Here is a 10,000-nt window from a genome sequence, read left to right on the forward strand (position 1 = left end):
TATTTATTATATCTATTATATCTATAATTAATGATCATAAGTATTTATTATATCTATTATATCATATATAAATCATGATCATGACTATTTATTATATCTATTATATCATATATAAATCATGATCATAACTATTTATTATATCTATTATATCATATATAAATCATGATCATAACTATTTATTATATCTATTATATCATATATAAATCATGATCATAACTATTTATTATATCTATTATATCATATATAAATCATGATCATAACTATTTATTATATCTATTATATCATATATAAATCATGATCATAACTATTTATTATATCTATTATATCATATATAAATCATGATCATGACTATTTATTATATCTATTATATCATATATAAATCATGATCATGACTATTTATTATATCTATTATATCATATATAAATCATGATCATGACTATTTATTATATCTATTATATCATATATAAATCATGATCATAAGTATTCTAGCATTCCGTAATGATGATCATTACAGTTTTTGCCCGTTGCTTGAACACTATAGACTCATGCTTAGACTAAAGTAACACAACTTGAAGCTTTTGTTTCCAAACCTCAAACACATGTACCCATACCTTAAACAAAAGCGCTGCTTTGCACTCTACTTGCAATTCTGCAACACACTTCCTCATTTATGCAACACACTTGGTCCTGCATACTACACTCTATTTCATACAGAAGACACACAGCTCTGGTAGCTAAGAGATTAATCTACCAGTTAGCTCCTCTGGTAGCTAAGAGATTAATCTACCAGTTAACTCCTCTGGTAGCTAAGAGATTAATCTACCAGTTAGCTCCTCTGGTAGCTAAGAGTTTAATCTACCAGTTAGCTCCTCTGGTAGCTAAGAGTTTAATCTACCAGTTAGCTCCTCTGGTAGCTAAGAGTTTAATCTACCAGTTAGCTCCTCTGGTAGCTAAGAGTTTAATCTACCAGTTAGATCCTCTGGTAGCTAAGAGTTTAATCTACCAGTTAGCTCCTCTGGTAGCTAAGAGTTTAATCTACCAGTTAGCTCCTCTGGTAGCTAAGAGTTTAATCTACCAGTTAGCTCCTCTGGTAGCTAAGAGTTTAATCTACCAGTTAGCTCCTCTGGTAGCTAAGAGTTTAATCTACCAGTTAACTCCTCTGGTAGCTAAGAGTTTAATCTACCAGTTAGCTCCTCTGGTAGCTAAGAGATTAATCTACCAGTTAGCTCCTCTGGTAGCTAAGAGATTAATCTACCAGTTAGCTCCTCTGGTAGCTAAGAGATTAATCTACCAGTTAACTCCTCTGGTAGCTAAGAGATTAATCTACCAGTTAGCTCTGTTGGTAGCTAACCGTATGGTCCTCTGGATACGTCACCTTGTGTATTGTTGTGATTGGTTGTAGTGTTATCCAATTGCGTGCAGTGAGATTTTTAAATGCACTCTTGGTGATGGGTGACTTTCATTACTCGATGCCAGACCCTTCATGCTTTATGATTTGGGTCTGGATTTCCAGGCTCTTATTTCTATTTTAAATAGGGTTAATTTTCTACTTTCACGAGAGGAAGAACAACTTGCATGGTCGATGGGAAGACAACATGAGGGTTAAGTGTGAAGAGGCAACTTTAGAAAAGGGAAGCTACGTGGTTTAGTATATCACAAACTTCAAGTAAATTAGCTCTAAGAATCCAACTATAGAAAGGGGAACAATATCATCTCTGCCGGGTGTAAACCTTGAATGGTCAAACTCGCTGCTTTTCAGGAAATGAATAAAATGCTCATTTGAAAACCTATTATTGAACTAATGAAGTCAGACAAAATCAAGCTTGTTTGAATATCTGTAACCCTGTGTACTTTAATATAAAGGGTTGTCTGTTGTTGTAAAGAGTTTATACTGACCTTGGTTTGTTGGGCTGCTCAGCAGTGAGGTCAGAACTGAAGAGAAATGGACCTCAGGTTAGTTTGAGTTTGTGATACAACAAGACATTTAAAGTTTAAATGATGAATGGAAATAACACAAAAACTGGAAATAAGACAAAAACTGTCTGCAAAAGCATGTACACAACATTTCAAAATGACTCGCAACATTTCTTCTCATAAACTTGTTATATTTACATTCAGAAGCATGTTCAGCCCAACAAAAACATTTAATTTTGTATTTCTTTCAGCTGATGTTTTTAGAGTTTACTTACGGAGTAGCCGCAGTAGAGATGTGCCCTCCATCCTACCAGTTGGTGAAAAGATGTCTACTCTTTGTTCAGTTTATAGTCATAGCATCACATCAACCCTCCTCCTTCCTCTGTGTCTGGTGACTGGAAGTGTTGTGGTTTCCTCTGCACACACTACGTTTAGTTACCATGAAGGACATACATTAATACGACGGTTTTGCTTTTTGCGATGCTTTTGACTCTTTTTAAAAAAATGTGTTGTCCCTTTCTTTCAAAATTTTCTTTTTTTATTTAGTGGTCAATAAACCTCATTTAAATTACATTATACCACATTTTTTAGTTAATCCTCCTGTTGTCCTCGGTCAAATTTGACCTGTTTACAAAACTTTCTATTTTAGAACTATGATTAAAAAAAAGTGACAAATGTTCAACAAAGCTAAAAAAAACCATCTAAAACATCGACAAAGGTAACAAAAACTTGTTTAAAAAAGTGTCAAATCACAGTTATGTGGTTTAATAATATAAACCAGCTGTATGCTCCCTTAGATGGCCGCAGTTTAGTTGAGAAGAAGTGAACGGGGGGTGAACAGGCCTTATTATTTATTGGTTATTATTAATATTGTTGATTATTGTATCTGAGACCTGACTGTGGTAACAGTTGATCCTGGATGTCATTCTGCCATGTCGGGCTGCTGATTCCTCCATCAGAGTAGCGTGGAGCAGAGATGACCTGAAGCTCCCAGAGTACGTCCTCTATAACCTCCACGGTGACATGGATACTGTTGTGGTTTGGGACATTTCTGTTGCTGTTTGTATATTTCTGTTGCTTTTTACTGTCTTTTGTTTATTCTGTATTGTTTTGTTAGTTGCTGTATTCTCTGTTCTCCCTTGTGTTGTCTAGTGTTGTGTCACGTTTCTGTGTTTAGTTGATTTCATGTTTTCTGTCGGTTTTTCCCATTTCCTGTTTTATTTTGATATCCGTTTTCTGTCTTGTCATGTCTAGTTTTGCTTCCTGTGTTTTCCCGCCTGGGTGGTTGAGTTGTAGTTTCTAACATCAGAGAAGATAAAGGCTGCTCAACTGTCCACACATTTACTGACTCATATGTTTTTATTCATCTTCAGGTCAGAAGAGTTCACGTCCTGAACAGGAGGGCCAAGGCGGAGCCCCTTTGGGGGCCGCACAGGCGAAGGGTCAGCTGGGCTGGAGCCAGCCAACCAGGCAACGGGAACAGAGGTCTCAGGGGTGCCGACAGCACAAGAGGGGCGAAGTCTCAGGAAAGGTCTCAGGGGTGCTGGAGACCTGGGGAAGTAGCCGGTTCTGGTAGCCAGCATGGACTCTGGGACACAGGGGAGCTCGGGGTCTCTGGTCATCACAGGCTCTAGCGGATTGACAACCTCGGAGTACAGAAGGACACACTCTCTTGCAGTAGCCTGCCAGCGAACCTCCATGATGTCTTTGGCCAAAGTGGGGTTCTTCTCATGCACCCCACGGAAAAATCCCAGCAACTGCTCACCATCAGTGTCCGAAGGGTGAAAAACAGGTTCAAACCTCCACACTGCTGGGTCCGTGTTGGTCAGATCGTTCTGTTACGGGAAGCAGGGAATAGTTAACCCAAACGCAGGGAGAAGGTTTGAGCTCGAGGATTTATTGAACCAAAAACAGCAGCACAGAGGCTGGAAAAACTCACAGGAACAAAAGAATGCAGCGAATAATCCAACACCAAGGTACCAGGCTAAAACACGCTGATGAGATACAAAACACACAACTGATAGGACAAGGACACAAAATGATCTGACACAAGACAAAGGATACACAGGGGCTAAATAAACTAGGTAACGTGTAAACACGGGACAGGAGACAGCAGGGCTGGGGAACAGGTGGAGCACATCAGACAATCACACAGGAAGTTAAACCAGATAAGACAAGACAGAAAACCAGACTATCAAAATAAAACAGGAAACAGAAACAGAAACAATCCACAGGATAATACACAGTGAGAACAGGAGAACAGAAAAAATACCCAATCACAACCATACATTTACAAAACAGCAACAGAAATAAGAACAACCCCAACAGAAAGGTCCATAACCACAACAGTGAGAACGGGTTGCATTAATTGATTGATTGATTGTAAGGTCAGTGAATGACTCAGAGTGTTACCTGTGGCCCTGAGTCGATATAAAGACACCATGATGGAAGTGGAGATGCAGTACGGACAGAACACCACCAGGTGGAGGACCAGTCTGAACACAAGGTGGAGGTGGTCTGAGGCCGAGGGCAGCAGAGAACTCGGAGCAGAGCTTGTGATCGTAGGTTTCTCTGTAGAGACAATCAGCTGTCAGGTGAATATCTGGAGTAATGAACTCCTGAAATCAAAGGTGACCTCCTCACCTGTGACAGAGACCCAGCTGGGTGGAGACTCTCCAACACTGCTGACGTTGCACCTGTAGAGGCCTTCATGAGACCAGGAAACATGGTGGATGGTCATGTGACCTGCAGGCTCAGTCCTGATGAAGAAGCCATCTTTATAGAAACCAGCTGGGAGGTTGGAGGACGTCTTTGTTTAACAGAGCAGAGTGAGGTCTTCTCCCTCCATCACAGGGAGGACAGGACTCTGCAGCATCACTGGTCCACCTCAACACAGAGACACACTACATCATGTCCTCCATTCACACACAGCTTCATCAATACTGACTCCACAGTCTGATCTTACCAGGGACAGGGATGTTGGTGCTGTTACTGGTTTCTCCCTCTCTGGACTCACACCAGTAAACTCTGCTGTACCATGGAGCCATGTAGCTGATGGTTCAGGAAGAACCAGCAGATATTCTCCAGTCATCTCCACACTGACTCCTGGTTTTTGTGTTCCTCCTCAGAGTCCATCCAGCAGAGCTGTCCTCCTCACAGCTCAGAGAGACAGATGTCCCGCTGAAGGACTCAGAGACACAACAAACAAGAAGTTTGGTTGTACCACACACACACACACATCTCAATCTGTGAGATTAATTTTCCGTTTTATTTATTTATTTGTTTTTAAGGTCATACAACCTTTTTTTACTTTCAGTTGACCTCACTACAGCTCAAATATTCTGATATTCCCAGTTTTTCCTGAAAAAAATTATGTCCATTGATTGACTATAGACAACAGGGTTGATGTTTTTTTAGAAAATAAAACCAGACGGAAAAGGAATTGTAAAAAATGGCCTCAGGTTCCTGGACCTTAAACTCCAGTCACCTGCTGGATTGCTTGCCGCTTACTCTCACTCTGCTGACCTGGGTCTTGTAGTTTTAGGCTGGCGGCCATCTTGTTTGTAGGCTGTTGCAGCTACCTTGGGGACATTCCTCCCATCCAGCACACGGCCTCTCAGGATGAAGTTTGACAGAATAAATAAATAAATAATAGGATAAATAGTGTGATTGTGTGTCTGTGTGTCTCTGATGGCTCCACTAAAGATGATGTTTCCACTCTGTGGACTGAAGGGAACTTCTCTGAGCTGAATATCTGTGAAACTGATGCTCTGATAAGAAGCTGCACACAGATGACAGATTGTAGGACTGTGGTTTCTGACATGTTCCATCAGATTAACGCTGGCACAGGCTCGTTGCCATGTGAACATAATCAGATAGTCTTACACATGAAACTCAACTACAGCTTGACTAAACATTATATTGGTTGGTGATCAAACTATTGATTCTGTCAGGGATCAGCAACCTTTACTATCAACAGACTTTTTAGAGATCCAGCACGTTGCTCTGCTTCTGCAATCTTTTGGTTCTTCTTTTTATTATTTAACAGCAACTCACTCATAAAACAAGTTCTTGTTTTGATATTTTTGTAAGTAATTTTAATCTGACCATATGGCCTCATCAATAAACAAGTTGTTCTTTAATGTCGCTGACATTAAAGTATTGATTCAGGCACCATTTAGGGAAAATAAACAACCGATACACAACTTGTGTAAAGATCAGTCAGTCCACAGATGGGACGCTCCATAGAAACACACAGGAAATGTCCTGAAGCTGTCACAGTGACCACGCTTTGAGCCGGTTCCTGCCAGGATTGGCCTGGTAAATGCTAGATCACTAGCGAACAAGACTGAGAGTGTTGGTGAGTCCAGCGCTTTCACTGAACTTTTACCCAAAGATTGCTGCTACTTTAACTCCCCGCAGACGTCGGGCCGAGGAGGAGGAATAGCGACTGTCTATAGAAGTCATTCTAAATGTAAGCAGCTATTGCTGTCATCCTCTTTCACCAGCTTTGAACTCATAGTACGAGTACAATAAGGACTTTTTAATGTTCAATGTTCATGTATGTTGTCCTGATAAGCCAATGGCAAAGGGTTTTTTAAACCTCATTGATTCTTGTGCAATCTGTGTCTGGACCAGCACAAGAACACAGACGCATACTTCATCTTGTCTTATCATATGGTCGGCCCGTTTTTAATCTAGAGATAGATATGTGACGCAGTGTTTTCAGACCACATGCCTGTATTATTTGAGGCTGCTCTTAGCCTGTAATACAGTTAAACCTCGCGCTGCTACTCAGCGCTGTGGCATTATTAACCCTTCCACTGCTGTTCAGTTCTCGGTTGCTTTCAGTCAGAATTCATTCCTGAGTCTGTGTGCAATAAAGAGGAGCTTAGCTCATGGTTTCACTCCACCTGCCAAACTGATAGACACTTTGGTTCCATTAAAATCCAGGCTGCCTAAAACTAAATCTGAGCTCTGGCTAAATGACACGACTCATGCTGTCAGACGTGAGTGCCGTAGAGCTGAGCACGAGTGGAAGAAGGACAAACTGCAGGTGTCTTTTCAAATGTTAAGGGACTGCTGGTGTCATTATCAGAAAACTGTGAAAGATGCTAAAAGAAAACATTTCTCAGATATTATCCTGTCAAACTGTCACAAGCCTCGTGTTTTGTTTAACACTATTGACTCACTTCTAATTGCCCCGCAGACTGCCTGTATGGAGCCGTCCACTGCTGTGTATGAAAACTTCCTTAACTTTTTTATTGATAAGGTCACTTCAATTAGGGCTCAAATCTCACCTTCAGCTTATGACCCCTCAATCTCTGTCCCCTGCTCTGCTGCTTTTGACCAGTTTAAGCCTGTGACTCTTTCCTTTTTACAGGAGATTGTTGGTCATTTGAAGCCCTCAGGTTCTCCAAAATGCTGCAGTCCCTCCTCGACTATTTAAGGTTTTCCCCACTGTAGGACCATCTGTTATAAGTCATTAATAGCAGTCTGTCCTCAGGTGTGGTCCCTTTAAACATGCAGTAGTACAACCTCTGATTAAAAAAATGTATCTTGATCCTGCAGTCCTTGGAAATTTCAGGCCGATTTCCAAACTGCCTTTCCTTTCAAAAATCCTGGAGAAGATTGTGTACAGTCAATTAATGGCCTTTCTGGAAGAACATAATATTCTCGAGGTTTTCCGATCCGGTTTTAAAAGCCTGCACAGCACAGAATCAGCTCTTTAAGAGTTTTTAATGATATCTTTTTAGCTACTGACTCTAGTGACTGTGTTATCCTTGTGCTTTTAGAGTTAACTGCTGCATTTGACACAGTGGATCATGACATATCGATCTCACGTTTGAAGCAGTGGGTGGGCATCAGGGGCATAGCACTGGAGTGGTTCAGGTCGTACTTGGCTGATCGAACGTTCTGTGTCAGCCTTGGTGACTGTGTATCCTCCACTGCTCCTCTCTCGTGTGGGGTCCCACAGGGCTCAGTTCTTGGCCCTCTTCTTTTCTCTATTTGCTCCCACTTGATTCCATACTTAGAAAGCACGACATTTCGTTCCACTGTTATGCAGATGACAGTAAGATTTATGTGCGTCTTAAAAATTAAGTCGCATACTCTGTCAGGTTGCTACTTAAGTGTCTCAATGACATAAAGGCTTGGATGGCTCTGAACTTTTTAAATTTTAATGATGAAAAGACGGAGGTGATGGTTTTTGGTGGCACCACTGGGACCCCCCCCTGTAGATCTGGGTTCCTTGTCCCAGTATATTAAACCTAGCATCAAAAACCTAGGGGTTAAAGTGGACCCGGAGCTTAAGTTGAGCAGTCAGATCAAGGCTCTTGTCAAATCAAGATTCTTCCACTTGAGGCAGCTGGCTAAAATAAAGCCAATACTGTCAAGACAGCACTTTGAGACGGTAATCCACGCCTTTGTTACCATCCGGCTGGATTACTGTAATGCACTTTATGTGGGGGTAAGTGGGTCCTCCATTGCCCGTCTCCAGATGGTACAGATTGCTGCTGCACATGTTTTAACTGTTTTAACATGCCTTTGCTGTGGCGGCTCCTAAATTATGGAATGAATGTTTTTAAATCCCGCCTTAAAAACCATCTCTTCTCTGTGGCCTTTGACACCTAGTAAGATGTCGACTTAAAGTGATGGTTCGGAGTAATTTCACCCTAGGGTCCTTTGCACCATGACCTCGAGCCAAACGCCCCCCCAGAAGCTTTTTTCAGCTGGGTCTAACATTGGGAGAGTTAGCATAGAGCAGCGTTATCAGCTGAATAGCTTATTAGCGCAGGGGCTAATGGACCCACATTTGTATCTCGTAAATGACCCCACTAATAATGCCCGAAATGATACCAAACTTCTACACTAGTACAAATAGGTTATGTACTCATAAAACGATGGATTGTAAAGTTTGTAAGTACACCAGAAATTTATGAACACTTGCCTGCTGGCTTCTGCTCTCTGCTGCTGCTACCTGCAGTTAGATGAGTGCTTAGGGACCATCTACAAATTACTACACCGAAAAGAGATACAACAAAAATATTTATTAATTTAATGATTAAATAAGGTAATGTCTCCAAACTTACCTCAATTATTACTTGTCTCCTGCTAGTTATTCTACAGCACTTACTTTAAAAAAAAAAAAGTTAAATTAATAAATATTTTTGTTGCATCTCTTTTCGGTGTAGTATTTGTAGACGGCCCTAAGCACTCGTCTAACTGCAGGTAGCAGCAGCAGCAGAGAGCAGAAGCCAGCAGGCAAGTGTTCATAAACTTCTGGTGTACTTACAAACTTTACAATCCATCGTTTTATGAGTACATAACCTATTTGTACTACTGTAGACGTTTGGTATCATTTCGGGCATTATTAGTGGGGTAACTTACGAGATACATCACTGGGTCAATTTACTTCTTTTAATTATTTAGATTGATTGCTTTTCATTGCACATATTTTTATTCATGTCATAATGTTATGTCTTTTATTTATGATGTCTTAATTATTTTTCTGTACTAGCACTTTGGTCAACTTTGGTTGTTTTAAAGCGCTTAACAAATAAAGTTGGATTGGATTGGATCTGACAGACCATCGTCTTTATTAGAACTACACTACCCATGAGCCTCAGCTGGTGCTCCGGCTGTCCCAATCAGGGCTGGGAATTGCTGCTGATATCTTGAATCGATTCCATTCTGATTCACACAGTGCCAATTTGATGACATTTCTGATCCCAATGTTGATTCTTGATTCTTCATACTGTATTTCAGTTGCTAAACCAACTTAGCTTGGATATAAAAGAGATTCTACAGTTGTACAAGGTTCCCTCTAATCTGTTGCATTATTAAAAGTATCAATCTTTAGATGAAAGCAGATACATTAATGTACCTTTTATTAATGGGGATTTAACAAACATGAACACAGCTTAGCCATTGGTTAGCAATACCGGTTGATGACACTGAAAGAACAAACCGATAGAGAGGAACAGGACTAATCTCTGGTCTGAATGGAAGAACTGGTTTTTATTTGAAAATCAAACTCATTTTAAAAGACATTTTGAATATATTGCTCATTTTTTAGGCTCTGTGT

This window comes from Perca flavescens, chromosome 5 (assembly GCF_004354835.1).
Source record: "Perca flavescens isolate YP-PL-M2 chromosome 5, PFLA_1.0, whole genome shotgun sequence".
NCBI lineage: Eukaryota > Metazoa > Chordata > Actinopteri > Perciformes > Percidae > Perca > Perca flavescens.